Raw genomic sequence first — 15,075 nt, 5'->3', positions numbered from 1 at the left:
ATTTCGGTAAATTTTGATAGTAGATAATGATTTGTATTGAAGGATTTTAAAAGTGAGGGGAGTAATTCACATATTGTGAAGTCTTTTCTCCCCACGTGTTGACTAGGAACATGAGATGTGGCCACATGCATCAACTCCTGATGCACAGATTGCGTTCACTTGGTGTTAAAATGGCATCGGAAAGTATGGCGGTGCGTCATTTTGTTACTTTGTGGAAATATAAGCCTAGGATAGGAATTGCTAAACATTTCAATTTTTGTCCATATAGAGGTCTTCTATATTTGTGTCAATGCGGCGTTCTCCCGTCTTTTCACTAACGGTTTAAGAGGACTTCTAGCAGCATAACACGTTTTATGACAGAGATGTTCGTCGATTTAAGGAATTTCCTGAGAACTTCGTCTGTTGTGGGAACGGGGATTTGTCTTACGTCGCGTGGGAGGTTGGGGCGATAGTTAGAAAGAAATTAAGTCATGGTGATTCGACTTGGCCAGGGTGTTGGTGGAAAACGGAGCATGCGGTTTTGTGGGATGCAGGAAAAAAAGCATCAAGAAATTCGGATAATTAGGGATATGACACACTGGCACACCGAGTACGTCGGTTCTATGATCCGGTGGCAGATGAAGAACCATTGAGAAATTGTATTTAGAGAGTGGATGTATTTAACATACGTCGAGAACGTGGATAAATGAAAGTTTAATGTTCAGAGAGCGAGTTACTGACGAAGATCAAAGTTGATGCAATGAGTGATTGCAATGAAGTCAGTCAAGAATTTTAGAATTTTAATGTTATTTTTTATCACTGTTCACGATTCACGGGGAGGGGGGGGTAAAATTAGGAGACGCAGGCTGATGATCTGTGCATAGTGGAAGAGAGAGGGTCCTTCACTAAAAAAAAAAAAAAATAAGGAAAAGAAAATAAAAAATAGACAGTCACAACGAAAATTTCTTTTTATTAAAATTGTCGTTCATAGAAAAAATATAGACTGTTTAAACAATTTTTTCTGTACACATTCATACGAACTTTATATTTTAATTGTTGTTAAAAAGAATAGGAAAAAATAGTCTTATCTATATTTTAGGGAAAAACATTTTGCTCATGCGAAAGAAAAGGAAAAAAAAAGAACTGCTTACGTGAATTTTTATGTATTTCTAACGATGAAGATTACATAGGTTTCTTGTTTGTAAAATTGCACAGAGACATCTTAATCGATTAGTACAAGATATGAGAAAAATTTGAAAAAAGAGACTTATAATTGTTAAATGCTATTTTTTTTTTCAGGTTGTAGATTTTATTGTGTTGAATTATATTGTTTTAGTGTTGTCGAAAACAGAAACAGTAGAGAAGCAATTTTGTTTTGTTAAAATGTTACTTGTTTTTTTTTTAATAATATTGCAAGTGTTATTTAAGTAAAATGTATAAGATTGTCCTTCTTATTGAAAAAAAAATGGCGAGAGACTAGACAGGTTCAAGGGTGTGTGCGCAAGGTTTTCCCGGCAGGAGGGGACAAAAAAAATCCTCCTGATTTTGAGGTGATTAAAATTCATCATGATTTTGTTTTTATTTTTTAGGTGGTGGGGCGAAATGTTTTGGAGGTGGTTAAAATTCATCCTGTTTATTTGTGGGAGGTTGGGGCGAAATGGCGGAATGCCTGTTATTTTGGAGGTGGTTAAAATTCCTCCTGTCTATTTTTGGGAGGTTGGGGCGAAATGGCGGAATGCCTGTTATTTTGGAGGTGGTTAAAATTCCTCCTGTTTATTTTTGGGAGGGTAGGGCAAAATGGCGGAATGCCTGTTATTTTGGAGGTGGTTAAAATTCCTCTTGTTTTTTTTCTACTTCGATGGAGGGGCGAGGTTGATTTTTCCCTCTCTGGTATGAAAAGCTGTACCAGTTGTCTGGAGCCAGTCAAAAAAGGAATTATTTTGAAGAGTTGTTTTTTAAGAGTATTCAAATACCCCTGGAATACCGGGAGAGTTGGATGCATACATGTGGTCCTGGATTGGAAATGATACGCCGAATTTCTGTTTCTTTTTTTTTTTTCTGCTTTTTTTCATATCTCTGGTGTTTCATTATTCATGTAATGTGCATGAATTTTATGTAATTTATGTTGATATGATTTTGTGTTTTTGTAATTTATGTAATAAATGACAAGTTGGCCATGGGAGGTGTGTGATACTATAAAGTGGCCCTGGGTGGATTTGAGCCACTAAGTACTGAGAGTGGGGGATAGACAAAGGAAAAGAAAATAGCTTAGAATAAACAAAGAAATTGGAAATATCCTACAATCAACAATAAATAGGAAATAGCTTAGAATAAACAAAGAAATCGGAAATATCTTACAATCAACAATAGATAGGAAATAGCTTAGAATTAACAAAGAAATCGGAAATATCCTACAATCAACAATAGATAGGAAATAGCAAACAATAACAATACAAATTTACTGATAAAACAGGGAAGGGCAGCTTCCGGTAGCCAGGGTGGGGTGGGCGACCTGAGAGACAAAAGACAGAGAAGACAATCAGTTGAGATCTAGATGCGCTAGAGAGCGGATGGAAATTGGACAGTTGCAGTTGACATCTAGATGCGCTAGACGGCGGATGGAAGTTGGACAGAGTTGATAACGACTACAGTTGATCAGTTATAGAGTTGACTGTGAAATAGTCGTGGACAATTTTAGAGTTGACTGTGAAACAGAGATAGATGAATGTAACATCAATAGACGGGGAGAAGACACGCACACACACTCACAAGTCCAACAGTCAATTTATATGTGAACATTTGCGTTTGTGTTTTTCCTTTCTTTGTTCATATTTCTATTTTGTGAACCGGGTGTGTTCTCATTGACAGTCGCCAACGAGAAAAGGATGATCAGGCAATAAGAGAAATAGAGGAATAGTCAAACGAAAAATCCATGGTACACGACGTTGGGAGTCGGCGATCTGACGAGGGAGCCGCACGTTGGACTCACAACAGAAGGATTACCCCTCTACCCCTACCCCCATAAATGCCTTAAGTTAAGAGGGAACTTATAGATTTGAGACCATTTCCATTGCCTTTCCAAGAAAAATGTATACATATAAATTAAAGTTAATATAAATAGGATATATTTAAAGTTTTACAGGGGTTATGTCTTCAAAAGGATGCATTTAGATATTAGGTAGCACGTTTATCGTCTTCCGCGGTAAATTTTACATGAGAATACACTTTTAGATTTTATTTAGATTCTATAACCTTTATTTCTATAGCAGATGCACAAACATATACACACAGACATTGATTATCCATCTATCTATCTATCTACCTATCTATCTATCTAGCAAACACGTGACAGAAGTCTATATTTCACAGTGTTGGCCATCTTACAATTTATTCCTTTAATTACGCTGACATTTACAATTCTTGACAGCAACTGTTTGTTATATGCTCTGTAATTTCATAAATTAAAGATTTGTCTATAAAGAAAAGGTGATATATATATATATATATATATATATATATATATATATATATATATATATATATATATATATATATATACATGCACACACTAGAAGAATACCTATTACAAACCAAGGATAAAAGGTTGAAATGTAGTTTCATAAAAAATGCTTCACTTTGTGACAAAATTTGAGAACGTGTGTGTATAGGGTAGAAATACATGTGTGAAATTGCATGTGTATGTGTGTACGGTTTCACTCTGTATGCGTGCGTGTGTGTTTGTGTAACATACACCAGCATGAGCATGTACGGCCATTTTTTCTTATTGGCAAATAGTGTAAATCACCTGCCATGAACAACTGAAACTGATAAATCATGTTGGTTTCTTGTTGAGAATGTCTCACTTATGCGGGAACTTATCAACACGTATTGTAATCGTAGATTGGCTTGGCAGAATTGTTAAAACGTTTGGGAATAAAATGAAAAGCACAAGTTGACAACAGAAAAAGATATATCATCAGCCAGGCTGGCCTTTTGGCTAGGGGTAAAATGTAGCACCTGTTCTGATACTGTACTACATCTTTTCAGTCCTCAGTCAGTGAAAGAAAAATCCTTTAGACTGAGGCAATTTTAATATTTGTATCAATCCAGATCGCCCCTTTTCGGGCAGGTGAATTTTACTCACATTACGAACCGAACTTGTGACGAATCTTCCCTCGTGATAATACCTCTATTGTAGTAACAAAAAAAAAAAAGAAAGAATGCGATGTTAGGTGTATTATATTTCTGATACAGCATAATCATGTTGGCACACCGATTCTCGCTAGATCACCGGTTAAGCAAGGTTTAGCCTGGTCAGTACCAGATGGGTGACTAATTTGGGAATACTAGATGGGTGGCCAACTTCAGAATACCAGGTGATGTATGTCAACACCTCTTTGCAAGAGTTGCAAAAACCTAACGTCGTTATCTCCTATGACGGGTATATACACGCGACTGGTCAGTACTAAAATGGGCGACCATCTAGGAATACCAGGCACTGTATATGCTTTCCACTTATCTCAGCATTGTTCCCAGTCATCCTGAACTTCTCCATGCCACTGGAACCAAGCAGTGCTACCTCCAGAGAAAATGGTTAGAGACTGCGCCACCTTTGCTTCACAATTCAATGCGTGTCAGGGTGATTAGATGGTCCTCGTCGTTCAGATAGATGAACATCCTCAACAACTAGAATATGAAAAAATGCAAAATATATTAATGCCAGTTACAGTAAAAAGACCCCCCTCCCCCCAAAAAAAACAGGTAATTTCAAATCAAGTATCGCTATGACAGCAACATAGTATGGGGTGAACGATAAAAGTTTTTAAAGAAAACAACACTACAGCTTTATTTTTAAACTTTTATTGAAAAAATCAATTCAGGTAACTTGGGTATGTAGTACAGCCGACATCTATTCAATGTAGCCGCCTTCAGCCTCAATCAACGCCTTGATATAGGTCTGGAACTGGAAGCATGTCTTTTCTACAAACACCAGCAGGAGCTCAGCAGACACTTAGTGGATGGTAGTCATCAGGCTGGCTTTAATGTTGTGGGAGGTCATGTTTGTGATGTTCTCGACATATGACCAAACGAATTAATCCAGTGGGTTCAGATCGGCGGAGAATGGGGGGGGGGGCAATGAGAGAAGGGTACAAAGTCGTAGCACTCCTTCTGAAGCCAAGCTTGTGTTTCTTTGGACTTGTAGGCTGTCGCCAGCGACCACCTGATTGTACCAGACGATCACTGCACTCTTCAGCACATCCAAGTACACTTTGGTGTTGACTTTAAAGCCGAAGATGAGAGGTGGTATGATGTGACCCTCACTTGAAACCTCACAAAAGACCATAACCGTGGCCGGAAACTTCGTTTTCATCACTCTAGGCATGTCTCTGTTATACATGGCAATTCAGCGATGGTTTTGTTGTCATAACTTGGATCGGTAGAGAGCATGAGTTGTACAAAAACATAAAACCGGTTTTCATCAAACGGAAATGGAAATGGAATCATATCGTCTTTTCTATGGCAACAAGTTTATCCTTCCACCCTATAGAAAAGAAACTTGAAAAAAAAAACAACAAAAAAAAAAAAAACAGGCAATTTCAAATTAAGAATCTCTATGAAAGACGGTTTGCTTCTTGAGTGTGATTTTGGAACACCGACTCTCTCAATTTTATAGAATAGATATGTCATATGTGAAATTGAACATATTTCATTTGTATACTTTTTCATATTCTGAGTCCTTCAAGATAATATGATATCCTTTAATCTTCTTGCAAACAAATGTCATTCGGTGCACGTCACCAAGGAATATTTTAGCAAATTCAGTTGATATTGAATCTTTTAAAACCTGAATATGTGCATGTGTCCTTCAGATGTTAATCTCAGCGTATCTTGGTAACATGAGACCATGTTGGTTTTTAATTTGAAATTTTAGTACAAGAGCAAACAAACAATGTGATCTACAGTGCATAAAAATACATAAAATTTGGTATGTGTACATGTTTATACTTTATATATAAGATTCATTGCTAAAGTAATTAACCGATCATTAGGAATTTTACGACACAGTTGCTGGGCGTAATGGCTGATAATGTGGTTTATATTTAGTCTAATTTAATTTTAATTTAGTTTGTACTCAAATGAAACACTTTGTAAAAATTCAGGTAACTTGGATTTTAGTAAAATTTTAACAATAGGTATTGCATATAATACATTATATATATATATATATATATATATATATATATATATATATATATATATATATATATATATATATATATATATATATATATTTTCCTTGAAAAAAGATGTGTGTTTTTCTTTACAAAATTTAGATAATTATCTCATATTATTACCCGAGGACTTGTCGTGTACAACCATGAACTATTTTTCTTCAGGTGTTGCAAAAATGTTGAATTACAAAATTATGCATCATAATCTCTCGCTCTCTCTCTCTCTCCCTCTTCCCCTCTCTCTCTCTTTATATATATATATATATATATATATATATATATATATATATATATATATATATATATATATATATATAGGTAATGTGTGCACTCAACAATATATGCAGTTTTCCGTATAAATACTTAATTATAAACACATTTTTTATGCCTTCCCTGCACATATCTGTTATTTTAGGGGGAAATTTTACAGCCAGTCTCATCACCCATGGCAATGTTTCGTTCATGAATCAGACAAACATGCTAATAATTTTGTAAACAACATTTTCTTTCTTTGTCTTTTTTTTTTCCAAGTCGAAAAGCAATCATGCAATGGCGGATTATTAACATTCTCTCAATTCAAGTGGATGGTACGAAAAACCAGGCTGAAGCAGATGTGGAAAAGAACAAACAAATGGGGAAAAAGATGCGTGTTTTACTAGCAAACATTATTACAAACTTATGCATGACAGACTGATTAAAATGCTATTTCAAAATTAATTGGGACAGGCCAACAAAAATATATTTCAAACATATGCATGGAGAACAATGACGAAATTATATTTATAGTTAAGTGCAACTGATCAAGGAAAAAAATAGATTTTAACATGACAGACTAACAAAAATGCTATTTCAAACTTACACATAAAAATAAAAAAAAAAATCTATTTTAAACTTAAGCATGACAGACCAATAAAAATACTATTTTAAACTTAAACATGACATACTCATGGAAATGCTATTTCAATGTTATTTAAACATATCCATGACAAAATGGCTAAAATACTATTTTAAACTTAAGCATGATAAACCAATGTAAATACTATTTTAAACTTAAGCATTATAGACTGATCAAAATGACAGAATTGAACAAATTTCCATTTCAGACATAAACAAAAGGAAATAACGAAAATGCAGTTTTTAATTTATGCACGACAGACCGACAAATGTACTATTTTAAAATAAAGGAAATCAAATTGATAGAATTGCTATTTCAAATTGAAGCATGAAAATCTGAAGAAAAGTTTATTTGCAATAAAAGTAAAGTAGACCAATAAAAATACTATTTTGAAAATTGGCATGACAGAATGGCAAAAATGCTATTTTAAACATAAGCATCACAAACCGCCAAAAATTTATTTCAAACTTTAGCATGGCAGACAAAAAATTTATATGTGAAAAAGTGTTACAATGAAAATGCTATTTTGGACTTGAACATGACACGCAAAGAAAAATGTTATTTCGGACTTAAGCATGACACGCAAAGAAAAATGTGATTTCAAACTTAAGCATGACACACAAATGAAAATTTCATTTCGAACTTAAGCATGACACACAAATGAAAATGTTATTTTGAATTTAAGCTTGACGAACAAATAAAAATGTGATTTCGAACTTAAGCATGACACACAAATGAAAATTTCATTTTGAACTTAAGCATGACACAAAAATGAAAATGTTATTTCGAACTTAAGCATGACATACAAGTGAAAATGCTATTTTGAACTTCTATTTTGAACGTAAGCATAACAGACGAAAGAAAATGCTGATAAAAACTGAAGTGTATTACACCACGAACACTATTATTTCAAACTAGAGCTTTTGTTTTCTTTTAATAGAAATCCCTCCAGACAAGGCATGAAGCTACTTGATTTAAGGAACTAAAAGGAAAATACAACTTCAAGATTAAGAACTAGCCAACGATCGATTCCAACCAAGAAAATAGCAATTCTTCCCCTTTGTCAGAAACATCTCTCGTGGAATATGAAGATTAAAGGACTACAATAGAAAATGCTGTTACAAATTAAGTAGATCAAAGAAAATGCTATTCGAAACTTAAGAATGACACACAAATGAAAATGCTATTTCAAGAATAAACATAACAGACCAAAAATAATGTTAAAACAGACGAAAAGAAGACGATTTTTCAAACTGAAGCATAAAAAACAAAAGAGAATGCTAAATGAAAAAGAGGCTAAAGAAAATACCAAGTGAAGTATCACACTCTAAATAGAATGCTATTTTAAATAAGAATTCTTCCTCCAAACTCTTCAGCTTAACATTCACAGACACTATGAGCTGGAACAAATACATTGAGGATATTGCTAAGACTGCTGCAAAGAAGGCGAGTTCCCTCTATGGTGCTAGAAGAGTACTCACACCTGGGAGTATCTTGTACCTCTACAAAGCCAGCATTCGCCCATGCATGGAGTATTGTTGCCACATCTTGGCGGGTGCATCTACCGATAGTTTCTTCCTCTGAGATAGAGTCAAAAAAAGTCTCCAATCAAACAGCTCCCGTTTTTTCAACTAAGCTCCAACCCCTGCCCCATCGCCACCATATTGTGTCCCTGTGCATGTTTAACAAGTATTTTAATGGAATGTATTCTGATGAACTCGTGGCACTGTTACCCCCTCGACATACATACCCTCTGCAGCAAAATCACACCCCTTCACTGTTGAGGTCCTGAAATACCAGAAAGGTTTCTACTCTGAGAGTTTCTTCTCTCAAACAGTTAGACTTTGGAATTCTTTTCCTGCTACTTTCTTCCCTGACTGCAGATGCTTAAATGTAATGTAAACTAGTATCTTCTCTAATAGTAGCTTCGCAGTCTATCCTTCTCTCGAAGGTAGATGGGACTCTCTTAAGCCGTGGTAGGGACCCTGTCTAGTGATGGCGTCATGTTAAAAAATATCCTTGATAGCCCTGGCGAAGTATCAAGCATTCAGCTACCGAAAAGATTGGAATTACACTACAAAAACTCGTGTAGTGATTTCAATCTCGGCTGCGGTTGAACTGGATGGATTGACGTCTAAGTGGCGATATGCCTTGTTTGGGGTGAAGGTGAGGATAAAAAAAAAGAAGCGCAACGATCATCATCATGAGTTGCATTTTCCACTTGGTGCAGATTGCAAACCCACGTGATTAATTTTTCGTCATTCCTTCCGATTCAGGGCAAGTTGGTTGATGGATGCCCAACTGTGTAGAGATGTCCAATCAAAAACATTTTCTCTCCACCTTCTCCTGGATTTCCTCTGCTTCTTTTACCTTCTAAGGCAAAAAAAGCGTAACGAATGAAAGAAATACTATTATCGTCTACAGTGCAACAAACCAAAGAAAATGGTGTTTTGAGCTGAGGCATGAGGGCAACTAACAAAGTGTCTCGTAAAGATGAAAGGGCATAAAAAAGATGAGAACCAAACTAAAATTTGTGGAAGAAAAATCTTTTGCAAATCTTTGGACGAAATGATATTCAAAAATAGTAAAAGTCATATTTCTCGAGTCTGAATTGCCTGTCACATTTAGTTTGGAAATAAAAATGATTTTGGAAATTAAATTTGAAGTTTTGGATGAAAAAATAAACTGTTCATCAATTATCATAGAAGAAAATATTTTTTAAATTTTAGTGGGCGGGGGAGCGGAAGAACCTAATGAATTGATAATTAATTTTGACGATGGAATTGCTAATGAAAACTCAAATGTTGGAATGAGATGTTGATTGGTAAACATGAATAATAACAAAAAAAAAAGGTAAAAATTAATATATAAAAAAATTAATATATAAAACAATTAATATATAAAAAAATGAATACATAAAATTTTTTTAAAAAACTTGCACGATTAAAAAATAATGTAAACAGCTTTTGTTAAATTCAATGTTGAGCCTAGTTTGCTTTATGCAGTTTAAACATTTCTCTTTTTATATTCATACTAGCCGTTTATATGTTTATACTGGCCGTTGCCTAGTCGTAAAATATGCTTAAATATGATATAATTAATATCTATTATTATAGAGCTAATTCTCTCTTGATTATTATATTGTACCCAATATAGTGTAGTGATTTCCAAAGTTAAAAAAATTAAAAATTACTTTGGTGCAATCAGTTAGAATCAAAACCAAAACATTTTCATCTCCAGCGTTATTCACTACAATTAAATGTATATCTACGCATGCATAAACGATACACATTAGTTCGATTTATGCCTGCCAGGTTTCAATTTTTCAATTTTGACCTTTTAGCAGCTATTTTTCTGGCTAAAAACCAAATCGAATTTGTTCAAAAGGTCACAATAACTCATATATCAAATTTCTGTAGACCAAAAATTTACAGTAGTTTGGTAAGAGACAGTTCTGCACCCCCCACCCACACACAAGGTCACTTATATATACATATAATATATATATATATATATATATATATATATATTAGCAGAGAGACCCGATGTTGCCCAGGATTGAATGATGATCAACGAATATTTCACACTCTTATATTTTTATTGTCATCAAAATCCGTGAAATCGCCCGAGAAGAAGGTTCACATGCCTCCATGAAGTAACTTTGTCCAAAATGCAGCATAACAAAAAGTTGAAGTTCATATCTACTATTATACTAAAGCCGAGTTAATCAAGTTTTTTTTCTATATATTTTAATGACACAAAAATACAAGTTAAAATATGCCTTAGTCTGGAACTGAGCTATGTTTGAAAAGAATTCTATTGTAATTCTTCTACGACGGTCATTCCAAAAGTAAAGCCTCCTATTTTTCTTTAACTCGAAAAGTTGAATAGCTATGTACCTTTAAAACGATCGATATTTTGTGCTTCAGAACTTATTTTTCTACATAGTCACCATCATTCTAAATGCACTTTTGCCAGGAATTTAATGCAGCATCTTTACTTTTGATGCAAAACAATGACGGGATTGTTTTCTTAGAGTCTCATACCATCAATATTTGCAACAGAGCAAAGAAACTTTCAGGTCATGAATGCATATGTTCGATCATCATAACAATACAATTTGCAATACCTTCTGATCCATTTGGACGTAATAAAAAATAGGAGGCATTACTTTTGGAATGCCCCTTGTAGTTAGCTATAATTTGCAATTAAATGAATAATTCACCAATCTCTTATTTAGTTATGTATGCCAGTCGGTTGAACTGGCTTCCTCCAAAGGAGAAAGTGTCAGGAGAATATTAAAATCACAAGTGGTCCCAAGTCGCATCTATATCCCAGTCAGGGGAGGTGATGACATTAGGTTTTTGTAGTTCTTGCAGGAAGGTTTCAACGTCCTCTTACATATAGCTCCTGGAATCCTCAAATGGTCACCCATCTGTTACTGACTAGGATCGACATTGCTTAACTTCGGTAATCTAATGCGAACCAGTGTATCAACGTGATTATGCCATAACTTAGTTATCTAAGTATTTCTCTCTTTTTTTATGCGTTTTACTTCAGTGCAAAGTTTCAGAAATCAAGGGTTTCTTTCTAAGGTTTATACTTGTTTTCTATATGAGATACATAGATATCTGAGTGTTCAACTTTACCTTTCAAACGTTGAGTTAAAAGTGAAGAACATTAATTTTCTTCTTCTCTATTGACTATGCAATAGTATATCTTTTTTGTGGTCTCTTGGTCTTACCGAATGCAAGGACAAGAATTCATCTAGTCTGGTTGAGTATCCAGCTATGTGCTGTTACATGAGCTTATATCATTAAGAAAAAATGCATCATAGATTGTATGAGCTATGGTAAGGGTTTCTTATTTGAGCTCTGAATGCAATGTTATTTTGAATATTTGGTCAGTATTTTCTTGTAGTGTAAAATATCCTCATGTCAGGATATCCTAACAAATCCTCGTATAGAGAGACTAAAGGCACTCGAGGATTGTGTCTAGGAGATAATTCAAACTCTCTCTCACCATGTTTCAAGCGCTTTCTAATAGTTGTTAATGTTTCTCTGAGCATTTAGAGAAAAAAATGTTTTTCTCTTTTCATTTAACCTACTTAGTGTTTCCATATATACCGTAAACATGCCTGTTAATTAGATATTAAAATAATATAGGTCTTTACGTTTCTAAATGTTTTTTAGATGAGGATTGGTTGTTAGTATTATTTGGATTCTTTAGACTATTGTTCTCATCGTGTGTCATTTTCACAACGTTTCGGAGATTACATTGATTGAAACATTGTAAAAATAACACTCAAGATGAGAACAGTAGTCTGAAGAACCCAAATAATACGTACAGCTCATTTGCTTTTATATTATCCATAAAAAATGATATAAAAATAAAGATGCTTATAAGTTTTAATAATGCAAGAAGAATTTCTTAACAGGTATATCAGCATTTATGATTGGTTATTTTGATTGTTTTGTTTTAAGGCATATTAATCCTTTTCAGGTTATCGAATGCCAAATTCTGTCATTTTATTAAAAATTTTAGACTTCAGGTTCTTTATATCTTTAAATATTTAATCATGGTGTTTGTTTTTTATTGTCTTTTGGTGGCATATCAACCCTTTGCGGGTGATTTAATGCTAAATTCTGCCATATATAAAGAAGGTTTTATGCTTCAAGTTCTTTATATTTTAAAAAATTTATTTATGGTGTTTGGTTTGTTTTTTTGTAGAGTAAAATTGTTGTTTTTGCTTTTGGCTTTGCAGAACATGATTGAGTTCTAAAAAGGGAAAGGGGAAAAAACACAATAATATTAATGTTTTAATGCTTTAAAGTCAAAAAGTCGGCATCTTCAGATAGCCTAATTTGGTAGCATTTATGAATTATTCCAATATAATCAAAATAGAACAAGAAGTATTGGTTGTGAATAAGATGCCTTAAAGAGATTGCCCTTTCATCGATGAAAGGAACTATTCAGTCAGGGAAGGGAGGCACCCAATTTTTTAGAGAAATGATTAAAAAAACATGTCAGTTGTTGTCAGAGAAAAGTAATATAATTTGATTTAAGAATTTCAAAATTATAATCCTGTAATTGAATTTGTAATTGATCCTGTAATGATCCTTTATTTCTTCGAATTATTTGCATGAATTACCAACTTTCATACTTTATACCAAAATCAGACCAACAGAGATTATGTCAATTTTAGAATAGATTGTTCTCTACCGGTCTGAAAAATGGTCCTGGGTAGTTCTAGGAAGCCAACCTTCCCAGGATTTGCCTACTTTTGAGAATATTTTTTTTCTAATCACCTAAGGTGCCCCTACCGAGGAATGCCGACGAGGCTGCCCAGGCAATTTTTGTTTGGCTAAAATTCTCTTCCTCTTGGGTTTCAAATCCCACTTTCCTGACCTTGTGTCACATCTCCTTGCCATTGGAGACATATATAGAATTTCCTTGTCATATTTTTAGATGCATTCCTATATCTCTATTAGAGGCTTTTCAGTCAATCATTCTGTCCATCCATCTGTCGGTGTTGTGCAATGTGGGTTATTATCAATTAATATCTTAAGTTGGTCGTCATCTGCTAAAGGATGGTCTCCCTGAGCATTCATCACTATTAAATGTAAAATATTCAACTAACCATTTGCGCAAAGTTCTGTCAGTTAAAGAAACCTCACTGTACTCTGCACACATCTTTATTTGTTGTTTGTGAAGCATTGTTTTCTTCTTTGGAAATAGAAAAATATCAAGTGCCTGAAATGGGTTTTATGATTTTTCATTTTCAAAAGCTTGCAAGATTAGTAGAAGTTAAATAACTTTTAACTTTCTTTTTCATAAGAAAGCTTGCAGTATGATACTAAGTCTTTTAATAATTTAACATGTTCTACAAGGTGAAATGATAAATTTGTCGCCCTAAAGAAAAACAACACTACAGCTTTATTTTAAAACTTTTATTGAAAAAATCATGATTATGTAGTAGAGCTGACATCTATTCAATGTAGTCACCTTCAGCCTCAATCACCACCTGAGGTCGTGAGTGAGGATACGGGTCCAGAACTGGGAGCATGCCTTTTCACAAGTGCCAGTGGGAGCTTGGCGAATGCTTGACAGATGGTGGCGATTAGGTTGGCTTTGTTGTTATGGGAGGTCATGTTGATGATGTTCTCGATGTATGACCAAATGAATTAGTTCAGCAGGTTCAGGTTAGAGGAGAGTGGGGGTCAGTGAGAGAAGTGTACAAAGTCGTAGCACTCCTTCTGGAGCCAAGCCTGGGTCTCTTTGAACTTGTGATCCGGCGCCGAGTCCTGCTGCTACATCCAGGGTCTGCCAGCGGTCACCTAACTGCACCAGGGGATCACCACACTCTTCAGCACATCCAGGTACACTTCGGTGTTGACTTTCAAGATGTGAGGTGGCATGATGTAACCTTCACTTAAAATCACACCAAAGACCATAACCATGGCCAGTTGTGCTCTCAAGCGTTGAACCATCCAGACTTGCATTTTGAGGGTGCTGGCAATGGTCTTTTTCTCATAACTTGGATCGGTAGAGAGTATGAGTTGTATCTCCAATATCGCTTGTTGAACATTGTGTCAATTTCCGATATGATAGAAGGCTCTTTTCGCTGTTGGGATTTGTACACAACTGGCCAACCAGTAGATGGTCTGCAAAAAACAAAAACAAAAAAAAAACAAAAAAAAACGGGTTTCATCAAACGGAAATGAAATCATGTCGTCTTTTCTAGGGCGACAATTTTATCGTTCCACCCTGTAATGTGTTGAAACATGACATGTTAAAATTTAGCACAAAATTCCCGGACAATCTAATAAAATATCTTTCAGTTCAATCTGTACTTTTAGCTATTAAACTGATATGTGACAGACCAACATACGACCAGACAGAATGACTTACTTATAGAATTACAAAAGTATATCTAAAAATGTGAAATTTGGACCTTTTGTATAAATA

The sequence above is a fragment of the Euprymna scolopes genome, chromosome 3, assembly GCF_053919585.1.
Source record: "Euprymna scolopes isolate OS-2025 chromosome 3, ASM5391958v1, whole genome shotgun sequence".
Classification (NCBI taxonomy): Eukaryota; Metazoa; Mollusca; class Cephalopoda; order Sepiida; family Sepiolidae; genus Euprymna; species Euprymna scolopes.
This window is presented reverse-complemented; position numbering follows the sequence as displayed.